This window comes from Sinohyriopsis cumingii, chromosome 18 (genome assembly GCF_028554795.1).
Source record: "Sinohyriopsis cumingii isolate HCF-2022 chromosome 18, ASM2855479v2, whole genome shotgun sequence".
Lineage (NCBI taxonomy): Eukaryota > Metazoa > Mollusca > Bivalvia > Unionida > Unionidae > Sinohyriopsis > Sinohyriopsis cumingii.
Window position 1 is genome coordinate 83,021,752 of NC_142978.1, and position 13,989 is coordinate 83,035,740.

The window sequence follows — 13,989 nt, forward strand, 5'->3', positions numbered from 1 at the left end:
AATCGTTGACATGTAGACCCTTTTCTATACATCTTCAAACAATCACACAGACAAGTTATCGACATGTTTAAGCAATGTACAACTTCAATACCATCATATTTTGAAATATTGAATTTAGAGCAAGACGAAATCACCAGTGCAGCATTATGCCGATCATTATCTCCGCATCCCCTCCATTTTTCTTCAGCATATTCAAAGCACAAATTCCGCCTTACTGGTCAATATTTACTTTGAAAAGCAAATACCTCCCAATTAAAACAAAATCCCAGGGATCTTCTCAGAGGCAATTAATTAATTTTAATTAAAACACTAATTAGCTATTTTAAAAAAAGTAATACAGATGTATCACTTTTAAATTTAGAGAAGTTACCACTATCATATCTTACAGGTATTCTTCAATGAAATAATAACTTATTTATAATCAAAATATTTTTAAAATTATCTAATCCGCATGATGGTTAATCTTATGCATATACTTACAAATGCAAAAATGTGTTTATTTGTACTCACATTAGAGCTCGTATATTTGAACCCTTGTCGATATATTGGTGAATAATATTTTGTTCATAATGTTAAACAATATAATGCCTTATTCACAATATCTCCAAACGTTCAATTCCTTGAATGTTTCATTGGTTTATCACAATCCCTGAAAGAATAATACTCGACTTGTTATCTTTTATTGCATTAATTCCAGAACTATAAGATAATAACAATAATATATTAGACCCGTTAAACCATACTATTTCAGAACTCTGAGATATTTTTTTGCTGGAGAGTAAATTATAAGTCACATATTTTGGCACTTTACTTTTAAATGTGAAAATCTTTGTCAAATTCTCGATTATAAAATTTCTACATCATCCGTTTTGAAAGTGTTGCAGAATGCAGACACATTTCCGTTCCACAGTTTGAACAATCTTGCTACTAAAGCAAAGATTTTTAAGTGGTGTTAAAATAGGACGCAAACTAGGGTGTACAGGGCAGAAAACCGGTTCCAGCATGTTGCACGATACTTTATGATATTAATTGGAAACATTAATATTATGTCCTCGCTGTTTTTGTTATCATCATAATGTGGCTTGTTTTCTCGTTTATTACATTGTGAAATACCCAAGTTTGATTGGTTTTGAAAGTGTTTGACCAATATACGTATAAAACTACAATCGGAATCAGAGATTGTTGACGTATTCATATCTTTATTTTTCCATGTTATAAATTTATAATGGTCCCCAATTCATTAATATACACCACACTTCTAAACTTGAGAAGTTCACTGTCGATAAATGTAACTTTGAAGAACCTAAAAACGCCACCTTCAGTTTTCCATCGTATCAAAGAGTGTGATTCCAAGTCAGCTGGTTGGTCAGGATTTAATATCCACGCCCAACAAGGAAGTGAGCTGTGTGTATATTGAGTCAGGGTGGGAAAATTATTCATACACTGACAGTCAAACAGTCTAGAAGCGATTAACTGCCGATTTTGTACTAACCCGAAAGGCAAATTGCTAAGGTGAGTTAAAAAAAAAATAATTTTTGAAACCGTAGCATCTTTTTATTGAATGGGGAGTTTATGTGTGGGTATTTTCATGTGTATCACATAGCATGTACTTTATTACGTGATGCTTCATTTAATCTTTTTTTCACATCATTTTTATTTTTTTCTCCTCAAAGTTTGCTGAACATGCAGTGGTAGGTTAGTTGGCACAATCAAAGTGAGTTTGTTTTTAATCTGCTGTCATGTTGGAATTTCAAAAGATCTAATAATAGATGTTTACATAAATTGTTGCATGTGTATAATTTAGAAATATAGTCAAGAAATCCGTTGGTTGTGTGCATATGTTTATGTAATAACTTGGTAATGTTAAACAGCGACTTGTCACGTACCAGTGTCTTGAGATTGTCTTGACGATTTTCGTCTTTCGGGTTTGGGGATCAATATATAAATGAACTGATGCTGCATTAGAAAAGCAAAATCATCATAATATTTGAACATAAGTGGAACAATGGCTCTAAGCTGATAATGTCTAATGCAAATTAGCATGAGCTTAATGTAATTGTGTAAGTATTTACTAGCCCCTTTAGTGCCCTCTTGCTAATTTGGTATGTCTCTTTATATATGCCTTTTCTCCAGTCTACCCATATGTTTTGTACACATGTAATAGAAACAGTTATTCATACATTTATCTTGTTACCAATATTAATCTTCTTCTTCATTTTATTATTATTATTATTAGTAGTAGTAGTAGTAGTAGTAGTAGTAGTAGTAGTAGTACAAGTAATAGTAGTAGTAGTATTTGCAAATCTGGTAATACAACACTCCTTGCGAGATCATGCTGAAGAAAAAAAACGTAAGCGGATACATACATCACCTGTAATGCAACAACTTCATTCTAAATCGCAGTGCCCTGCAAAACAAGGTAAATCTCTTGGATGCAATGGCTGTAAATCATTCTACATCAAGTCATCGGTAGTAAACAAGGCTAAAATTAAGCTCACTTTTTGCTTCAAATGATAACCTTTAGACATGAGTACTAATAGTTGTGGAGAACTGAGAATACATAGGCTGATCAGCCCACTTTTGTACATACGATATATTTAATTACATTAACTTGTCTTATCCCTCTATCGATTTTTTAAAAAGATTCCTGTAACAATAAAAATGGTAATGGTTTAAGAGGAGGTAGAGATAAAATTATGCAAGAGAACTGTGGCAAATCCAAAATAGTGTCGTGCTGAACGCTTCTTGGTGAGCATAAATAACACAAACAAAGCTGATAGTCCATCAAGATTTTATGTGGAGTGCGTTAAACTATGTGCATTCAAGAGATTTATCATGTGTTTGTAGTGCATAATTTATTTTTCAGTTTATATACATCGCAATTGTTTTACATTTGTTGTATTCTTTGGTCATTCTTCTCAACAATGCCAAGCCGCCGTAGGTAATGTCTAAAAGTGATGGTGAAAAGAAAATGTAGTATGGTGAAAAATATCTTATCACAATGGTCAACCGTGCTTAATTGAGCAGAAAACAAGTCCCGAGGAGACTTTAATATATCGATGGTAAAAGTAATTTAATTCAGATAGTTCAGATAAATTAAATAATAATAATAATAGCAATGATAATAATATAAAATATTGCAAATTATTGTATGTTCCATTATACAGGAAGCAGCTCTAACTAAAGGTAGCTATATATGTTTCTCTTTTACATCTTCTTCTATATTTCTCGGGTAGATGGCTCATATCACGATTCTGCTCTCCGTGATTATCTGTGTCATGCTTGTGCCCTTGGCTCTTGGTGGGTCAATAGGCAAAAGCGAGAATGAAGACCAAAACTATTTGGATGCCCTAGAAGTTAGAAGTTTGGCCCAGCTTTTTGAGGCGAACAGACAGGCAAAGTCTCCTTCAGAATCAAACTTGGACGAAAGCAATTCCGCCAACGGAGGTAAATAGTATTAGACACTTTTGTTCTATTTTAACCATTTGTCATTTTAATGAGTCTTTAAAATTGTGATTCTTAATTGGTATTTCAATGATGATGATGATGCATTGCTAATAACTTCTACTCACAGTGCTATTTCGTAACATTTTAGAGTTAGTCTTTTAAATGAACATTTTTATCAGCAACCGTTGAAGTGAGCGACAATTAGGGACATTTGTATGCAGTACCTGGTTAAGTCATCACTTGATTGAAAGGTCCACAAACATGTTCTTGATTGTTTACTTTTTTGATGGTGATTGGTATGGTGATTGTATAGAAATGGAGCCCGTAGATGTGCTTGTTTTATCCTACATATGATAAGCAGTACAGGTCGTTATTCCGCACACATTATGTTCAGTAGCTTACATTTGCATGACATGAACGAAATAGCTGAATAATAGCAACTATGGAACTTATTCCTAAAGGAATATCTTGGAAAAGATTGACTTACACTACGTAGGCTACAGTCTACAGAGCCAGATCAGGATGGCAGATCGCATTTATAATAGACGATATGAGCGGTAAGGATGTACTTAAGTTATCCTTGTCTCCCGACGTACTTAGGTAATCCTTGCAGCTGAAAGTAAGTCTCAATAATGGCCGGTGTTGTTTGCCTCACTCCATGGATATTTTTCCTTCTAAACCATATTATAGGTCAGAATAGAATTATTCTAATTATAGTTGATCTTTGTTATGGCGGCTCCTATATATTCACAAATAAAAACATTCAGAGTTTCGTACGATACAATTCCAAATTAAAATTATGGTTTCCCATGCAAATTTCAAAACATTTTGTTATAAGGTGATGTTGAACTTACAATCGTTAATTGTTAGTTTCTTTAATAAGTCATCCTATCATGTTTCATAATCGGCGAATATCGCTAGACGAGGCAAAGGAAAAGGCTCTTTAGCTCTTGACCCGAACACCCGAACACGATGTTCTTACCATTCTTCTCGTATTAAGACCAAGATCCTTATCCGGTAAACGTAAAGAATCTCTTACTGCAGTAAACGACCCACCAGTCATCTGATGCAGAAGTATTCAAGAACAAATATTGAGGAAAGTACTGCATATTGACCCTAAATACGTTTGTTCAAAAATCTTATCTTGTTCTTAGGACCATCACCGTAAACTAAACCCTTAAAACATCAGAGAACGTGCCCTTCGAAATATAACGAGAATCTCAAACATGCCGCCCATAGACAACCCGTGTTGCTTCTCATTTACCTATTCTCTTTCAATAAGACTCTCACGTGACTCTACCAGCCTTATGCCGAACGAGACTCTGGCCATGATCGTGCATAATTGATTGTTACCGATAGTTGTCGCTCAATTCTTTAATACTTTAATCCTTCTTTTTCCTTCTGTTTTAAAATTAAACTAAATTAATAATGTTAAACGCCATACATAACGTAAACTCCATTAGCAATTATAGTGCGTGAATGCCAAATATAAAGATAAGTACCTTAGCGTAATATATTTCATGTATTAGTGCTAAATAGCAACTGTCTGCCCTTTTACAGTCTCAACTTTTGCGAGAATTTCACGAAAACCGAGAACCTATATCACCTATGAATATTTAATGTGGTCTGTCTGAAAAGAAAAGTTAAATTTCTTCATTTAGGTGATCTCAGTTCTTATTAGAAACACTGGCTAACCAGCAAAACAAGCAGTGGCTTGGCCAGGGTTTTTTTAAGCGTTCCGTTATCCTTAGAGCCGTTCGTATTAACTTTTGTCGTCAAATCAAACTAACATTCTCATAAATGTATGATTCCTAGATTTTTTATTATGTGTTCTATGTTACTCTTTGGTGGAGGCGCAGTATCTTAGATGTTAGAGTGTGGACCTGTTATCCAAGGGTCGTGGATTCCATACCGGCCGGGACTAGCCAAGGTCGGCTACCTCCAGTTGTCGTTTACCCGTCATTATTAAATAACAACTTTATTTATTTTCAGTGACACCTCAGAAAGAAAATCCGAGAAAAGGAAAACTTATCGATGTTGTTTTATGGTAATAGTGTTGTAAAAGGTTCACACCGATGTTTCGACTCTCACAAGATGAAAAATGCAGTTCAATTGTCGCCTCACAATTATTGACCAACATATTATTTGTGAATAAAACTGCAAGTAAAATTGTTGCCTTGCATATTTACTTTTAATTAAAAATTTCTTTTCCTCTATCTATACATCTATTTTGTATCTATCTATCTATCTATATATCTATCTATCTATCTATCTATTGAGGCCAACAAACATTCATCGTTTCCGTCAGAATTAAAATCAGAGGAAAACGATTCGGCCAACGGAGATAAATATAGATATCCAAAAATAAAATTAAGTAAATCGATTGTCAAATACTCGACGTGTCCTAAGACCAAAATGAAATGATGGTTATCTTTATAAATAAAATTTAAAATACGATATATTTCTTAAGGAACATCAATAATAATATAATAATATCAATGCGAAGAAATATAAGAATAATAATTATTATTAGTAGTAGTAGAATCATTAATATCACTACGTTATTATTATTATTATTATTATTATTATTATTATTATTATTATTGTTGTTGTTGTTGTTGTTGTTGTTGAATATATTTGGAATATATCTGGTTTAATTGCGAAACTTTCTAGAGAAGAGAGGTCAGATTTTTTTAAATATGTTGAAAAATTTGATATGCTAGGCTTTGTTGAAACGTGGTCAGAAACTATCAATCAGTTTAATATTAACGGTTATAAAAACTTTGATAGCGTAAGAATTAAACCACAATCAGCTAAAAGAAATTCAAGGGGATCTCGATGTTTGTTCGTAAACATATCTACAAGCATTTTTATATATCTAGAGAAAAAAAACTGCATAAAAATATTATTTGGTTAGTTGTTTCGTCTAAGGCTAGCATACTGAAGTGGAATTTAATTGTTCATTTTGTCTTTTTGTCAACTGAATACCCCTCTATTCATGCAGAAGAAAATGCATACTCAGTTGAAGAAAATGAGTTAGCTCACCTAAAAATGAAATATGCTGACTATAAAATAATAATTACAGGTGAGTTTAATGCCTATACCGGAACGGAGTCAATTTGATCAAATATGATAGTATTATTGACCAGCCTCAAGACTTTAATTACATAGAAGACGAAGTAATGTACGATTTGACTAATAAAGACGTAAGGGAGATAACTCACTATGGAGAAAAACTTCTGCAACTATGCCAAATGACTCGCTAGAGAAACGCTAATGGTTGATGTGGATCAGATAAAGGGATAAGGAAATTTACATGTATGCATTGTAATTCGGCCTCAAAAATAGATTAATTCTTAGCCGACGTATGTGTTCTAAAAATATATCATCTTTTGACATGGATAATAGATTGCAATCAATCCACATGCCCATTGCATTTTCACTTGTCTACATGGGTAAACTAGAACGAAAGGCTATAAGTCTCTATGGGGGCAACGAAATAAATAAATATATAACAAAGAAGAAGGTCTATCTCTTATCCAGAATTTCAAAAATCAATCACCTCAAAACATGGACAAGATTTTAAATGATGCAAGCAATAACAAACTTAATGAAGGCGTCGAAGCAATTATTGATATTTACCATGATGCAGCAAGCATGATGAAAACACTCAATAGAAAGCAAATTCTAGCTGTGAATTCTCCAAGAAGAATTGTTAAATATCAGCCTTAGTTTGATACAGATTGCACAAATGCGAAAAGCAAAGCCTTAAGATATCTAAAACAGTTTAGATTACAACGTCAAGTGAATCACTTGAAGATCATCACATTTTATAGAAATATGTATAAATCACTTACAAGAAGCAAACAAAAGCAATATGATTTAAAACAAACACATAGTCATTAATCTGCAGTATACTCTGGAGATACACCACATTTCTGCCGCCTTTTAAAGAACCCAGGTGTTTGCAAAACGGTATCATGTATGCATCACGGTATTAATATTTTTCGGGATTATTTAAATTGTTGTTTTACCGCCTTTACTCTTTTCATTATTTTTTAACGATTTGAAACCCGTTTTAGTTGAAGGAAACAGGACATTGTCTGTAGGAACCTTAGAACAATTTTCACTGTTGTATGCAGACGATTTAATTGTCTTTGCTGTCACTGCTCACCAGTTGCAAAATATGCTCAATAGGTTGCATACATATTGTCTAAAGTGGAAATGAATGGTAATATGGAAAGAAAAAACAAAAGTGGTTGTATTTGGCAGAAGTGGCTATCTTAGAAGTTACATTAATTTATACTATGGCCAACAAATCTTGGCATGTGTGCCAGAAAACTCTATCGTTGCAGGCGCTGAAGGCAAAATTTTGGCAGATTACCCATAACTGGAATGCATCGTCTTTTTGACGCCAAGAGAACTCCCATTCTAAATTATTGAGCAGAGATTTGGGGGTTTATGATGCCAATGATAATTGAAAAAAAACTCATTTGTCATTTTGTAAATATATCCTTGCTACATCTAAGTCTACTCCAAATGCATTCGTGTATATCGCATTAGGAGGAAATAGTAAGCAGAGTATAAGATAAAACATATTTTGATATATTGGCTAAGAATTCTAAAAATGTCAGAGAACAGATATCCTAAACAATGCTACAATTTACAGTAAAAATATGGGAGGGAAATTGTGATTGCTGGGCTAATTATCTTTAAAAGCTTACATTAACCTTTGGATTTGGCAGTGTTTAATGTACTCAGGGCGTAAATGATAAAAACATATTTCTTAGACTGTGCAGCCAGAGATGCGATGATATTTTTATGCAAAAGCTGCAGGATGATATTAAGTCGATGGAGAAACTCTGATTCCATAGGTCACCGGGAGAAGATTTTACTTGTCAAAATGTCTAGAATTGTTGAGAGATAACGATCTTTGCTATATAATCACTATGCTTAGAGTGGGGAACTTGCCAAGTAGAAGTAATACGGGAAGATATGAAAGTATCTGACATAAGGAAAAATGATGTCAAATTTGTAACGTATGGAGAAATACGAAGAAAATACTTACCTACCTTTGTATATAAACATATACACAAGGATACAAGTAAAATTCTGGTGACTAATTCAGCAATGTTTACTATTAAAACCTTAAAGATTAGAGAAAACGTTTTATCAACGATTCCTGCTGCATAAGACTTTAAATCAATATCTCCAATCATGATCCACACAGGTTTTAGGCTTACCCTAAAATCCGTTTGTTTGATTACTATGCTATATATACTTGTATCACTATAACCGAAAAAAGCAATAATTATTACTTTCATGTGTATTACTTCTTATAAATACCATGTTCATTTGTTACGCACTATAACATCTTTTTGTACCGCATGATGTATGGCTATGTGACCTATATTACATATAAACATTATTATCATTATTATTATTTTTCTTTCGTTATGATCTCCGTCAGCGACCCTAAACAGGATGTAATAATGCCCAATAGATATTTTATCACTGAAGAACCAATTTGTTTGATGATAAATAGGTGGGTAAATGTAAAACTCGTAAGCTCATATGCTTCTTTATGAATGTCTATTTCGAGGTTTATCTCGAGAGGGGCAAAAACCCGCAAAATTCAGCTGCACAATTCAGCTGATTGATTAATCTTTCAAGGAAATCAGGATTGCTACAAATTTACATCTTTGATCTTTGAAATATTTTCAGATTGACTACAGGCAACTGCGTGTGGACCGAGTAAATGAACGCCTCACGTCCCTGCGGAGTGTGTCCTACGCCACAAAAAGCTACGTGCCTTTCGTAGCTGTTTATAATCACCATTGCATATTGATAAGTTGATTGTTTTCCTTTTTGAGTTTCAACTTTTATTCACAATGATCGATATGAGACACTTATAATTTAAACACGAAAGATGGTCTTAATGAAGAAACTGGAGCACTACAAACACATTGTTAGCTTTCTAAACACTGAACACTCAACCATTGACATACCATAACTGGAAATAAGTGAGGAATATAAACTGAGCAAAATGACGAACCAGCAAGAGTTAATTCACATATTTTACTATATTTACAGTTGTTCTAAGGCATTATTATGCTTTAATTAACATTACGATCGACCAAAACATTGTTTATCTCTCTCTCTCTCTTTCTCTCTTCCGTTGGTCGGTTTGACCTAACGTTTACCATCATTCACAGAACCGGAGACATCGTTGTATGACACAAGCGAAAACCGTCTACACTGGTCTTTTCATGGATTGTTGCCCGTATTTTGCTACGATTGTCCAGAGAGAGAGAGAGAGAGAGAGAGAGAGAGAGAGAGAGAGAGAGGGAGAGAGAAACATACAGACAGTTAGAGAGTGAGTGGGGGAACGTCCTTTGAATATTTTAATCAGTAATTACTTATAAATCAATTTTTGAAACATTATAATAGGTTAAAGAAACAAAGACAATAAAGACTTAACTTATAGTAGTTGTGCCTCGTAACCGAAACCTTTACCTTAAGTGTCGACAGGCTATAGCAACTTTGTATCAGTAATTATATAAACACTGTAGATAAATCAAAATGAAAGTGAACACATATAGCTGCGAAAAGCCATATTCTTGTAGGTTACCTCGTGTAAGTTCAGCTTCAAGGTTTTCATCCAGCCTCAATACTTTTTCTTTCGTACTCCAGATTTCTGCTTATTTTGTCCCTTATCCATGATAGGATAGGGAAACAGGAAACCTGAAAGAGTTTAATGATATTGGTAAGCAACTTACCATTAGACTGATGTATTTGTGCAAACATTGCAAAGCATTTACATGCCCCTTTAATGCCCTTTGCTTATTTTGGTATGTTTGTTAGATATACATGTTTTAAGCCAAGATGTTTTGTATGCACATGTATCATAAACAAATTATCTATGCATAATTAAACTTGTTCTTATTCTTGTTCTTCATGTTCTTTCTCTTGTTCTTGTTATAGTTCTTGTCTTTCTTCTACTCATTATTAGTATTATTATTATTATTATTATTATTAAATCTGGTACGTACAAAACGCATTGCGAGGTCCTGCTGGACGGGAAAAACCGAGCAGTATACATCGCCTGTACTGAAGCAATTTCATTTCAAATTACATTAAATTGCATAGAAATACAGGTCAATCTCTAGGTTGTGTATATATAAATAAATAAATAAATAAATAAATAAATAAATATATATATATATATATATATATATATATATATATATATATATATATATATATATATAAACACACACACACACACACACACACACATATATATATATATATATATATATATATATATATATATATATATATATATATATATATATATGTATATGTATATATCACATCACATGGTTTTTAAAGTGTTGGTATAAAGTTATTTGATATACTAATACTATTGGTATATGAAATTGTGATCCACCCATGGCGCAATAATAAGCATATTTAAACACTCTTGAAGCTAAGTGCTGTCGAAAAACAATAAAAAGTATTGATAGTCCCCGTTTTCTAAATTAATTGAATATGGTACACAATTACATCGCAACCCTTCTATACTTCCATTGCTATCAGTACATGAGTAATTTTGAAACTACGGCTCAATATATACACAGCTCATTCCCTTATTGGGTACATATATAAAATCCTGACCAAACAGCTTATTAGGAATCGCACGTTATTATACGATGCAAAACTCAAGTATGTTTTGGTATGTTCTTTAAAGTTAAATTTAACGACAATTAACTTTTAAATTTCAGACGTGTAGTGTATATTAAGAGAATTGCGGACCATTATGAATTTACTATACTGAAAAATAAAGTTATGAACACGTCGGCAAACTCTATTTCCGATTCTATTTTTATATGTCTATTAGTCAAAAACCTTCTGGACCAATTATACTTGGGTATTTTACAAATTAATAAACGACAACTGAAACATCGAGAAGATAATATTAATTTCAACTTCCAATTAATATCATAAAATATTGTGCAGGATGGTGGATCCCTTATGTGTGACCTGTACACACTAACTTGCTTCCAAGTTTAGCACTACGTAAAAATCTTTGCGTTACCATACAGTGTTCCAACTATGTAACGGAACTATAAAAAACTGCTCTGCATTCTACAACACATTCAAAATGGATGTTATGGTATTTTTTCATTGGAGCCTGCGTCAAAATATAGACATACTCATTCACATTTAAATGTTAAGAGAAAAAATATTCTACCTTAAATATTTAATTAAAGCACGGAATTTCTGAGATAATATTGCTCAGTTTCTAGTAAGAAATGTTTAACGGCATGATGATATATTATAATAAAGAAACTAAAACAAAACTAAGGAGAGAGTCCCAGACTTTTACATGGAGATTGTTATTATACCGGAGGAAATATACAAGGCAAGTTTGCAAGGAAGAAACAAACCACGAATAGAAACATTTAGTGACGGCAGCAAACGTAACCGAATAAGAAGAGAGAAGTAAAATAAACATTATTTCAAAAATGTTGAGAAAACGAAAGGGTAGCTGGATATTATGTGGATATATAATCTCTAGAAACATCCTCGCAAAGTTTGATAACTGTGGATAAGGCAAATTGAAGTGATTAAACAAATATTGCATATAATATACGAAAAAAGGCAATATTTATAACTCAGAAAACGTTAGTAAAAGAAATACTCTTTTGAATAAATGTTTAGAAGAGCATGATCGTATTGTTGAATGAGATCTTTTTGTGAGAAGAAACGTAGGTAAAATCTTGTACAACGGAGGAAAAGATGGGATTACATATGCTATATTATATTATAAACAATCTTGTAGCTAACTATTTTAACAACCTTCTTCCACAAGATACGAGATCATTGCATGATAGTTCTAAAAGCATCGCACCAATTCAGGAAGATTTCATATTTTTCAACTGTCCTTTTCCTCATCTACTATTTGGGGTTTGGAACTCTCTCCCTGATGATAGTCGAAAGTCTTCTAAATTTCCGTTTTATAACGCAACTTTTAACTAATACAACTGACGGGCCACCACCAAGTTGTGATATTCACAAACATCGCCTTAATATTCTGCATCCTAAACTTAGACACGTATATAGTCCACTGTAATGCATCCTTTTCTGAATGAATTTAGTTAATTATTCCATATGCACATGTTTTGCATATCTATATTATGTGTATTATTTTCATAATAATAGTTTGTGTTATTCCAGTTAGTCAATGCTGTATACTCCTAGTTTCCACATTAAAGACGACTCTTGTGTCAAGTGTATAACTTTATCCATAACGACCCACGGTTGGTCCTACTATTAGTACACGTAAAGTGAACTCAAGGACATGAATTCCTTAAAAGGTCTTGCTGACCTAATTTATGATTAGTCAGTGCAAAACAGCTGATGTTATTTATGAGGTCGGATTATTAAAAAATGTCTGTGCGACGATCTATCTATTGCGTCTTAGTATTCTGTATAAGATAATTATTATGTAGAATTTGCCATTCTTAAACAAATTGTTCAAGCACTCTTGGAAGGTATATAGTTATATTAAGATGATTGATATAGTTCTTTAATTATAAGATATATGTGATCTAATATGGTCTTGTTCCAGAATGGCACTTGTACAAAGAGTGATAAATGCTCATTTAAAATGTTTGCATATTTTACACACTATTTTTAGCAAATGACGAAATAAAGAAAAATTTTGGTTTAAACATCTATGATAAGATGGCATTTATTATCTCTCAGTGTCCTTTATGTTTATCGCTCAATCATTCTACTTTGGAATGCTTTTGTGTTTTACCCATTATAGTTAACAAATGATTTGATTTCAACAACTACCTTGATTTAGACATATATGTTAAGAAGGAGTTGTGTTATGTGTCAGTGCCATGTATGTTTAGCACTCAGTTATTCTCCTTTGGAATGCAGGGTGTAACCTGACATTGTTAAAAGTAATCTTAGCTGATGCTTTCTTTTAAGTAAAAACCTGAGATCTTGCTATGGAATTGATTTATATTATTTTCCAAACACGAAAAGAAAAACACAAAATAACAAAAAGAATTGTACTTGTTTTCCGAAATCGGTATATAGTATGAAAGATCTTTTGGAGACGGATCTGTTAAAGATCGTGCGTACTGACATATATGTCTGTCCTTTTATAATATTGGTCACGAATACAGGGCGGGGTATTGGCGGGATATGCAGAATATTGTTCGAATAATCTTTTTGGCTGCCGTATGCTAGCATTGAGTGCAATACCTTCCAATATCAAACTGTGGAATTTGTATAATTTCAGTGATTACCGTTTCCTCAGTTGAGGATATCCTGTTAATAATTTAACTATTTAAACGTTTTGAGTATATTTGGAATAATGTGCTCCTGAGTTTAACGATTAGACTTAAGTAATATCGATAGTATTACGAAGATACACGGATTAGTATCGATCAATCTATCTACACGTCTGTTTCAAATGAAAAACATGTTTAGTAATAACGATGATGCAGAAAAGGTATG

The 13,989-nt window shown here is 32.8% G+C and overlaps 1 long non-coding RNA gene across 1 annotated transcript; it reads left to right on the forward strand.

Moving 5' to 3' along the window:
- Positions 1–1,441: 1,441 nt before the first annotated feature.
- On the forward strand, positions 1,442–5,616 carry LOC149777176 (uncharacterized). The gene is made up of 3 exons (XR_016416292.1): positions 1,442–1,512; positions 3,237–3,447; positions 5,440–5,616. It is a non-coding gene; the product is annotated as an uncharacterized LOC149777176 (long non-coding RNA).
- The last annotated feature ends 8,373 nt before the right edge of the window (positions 5,617–13,989 follow it).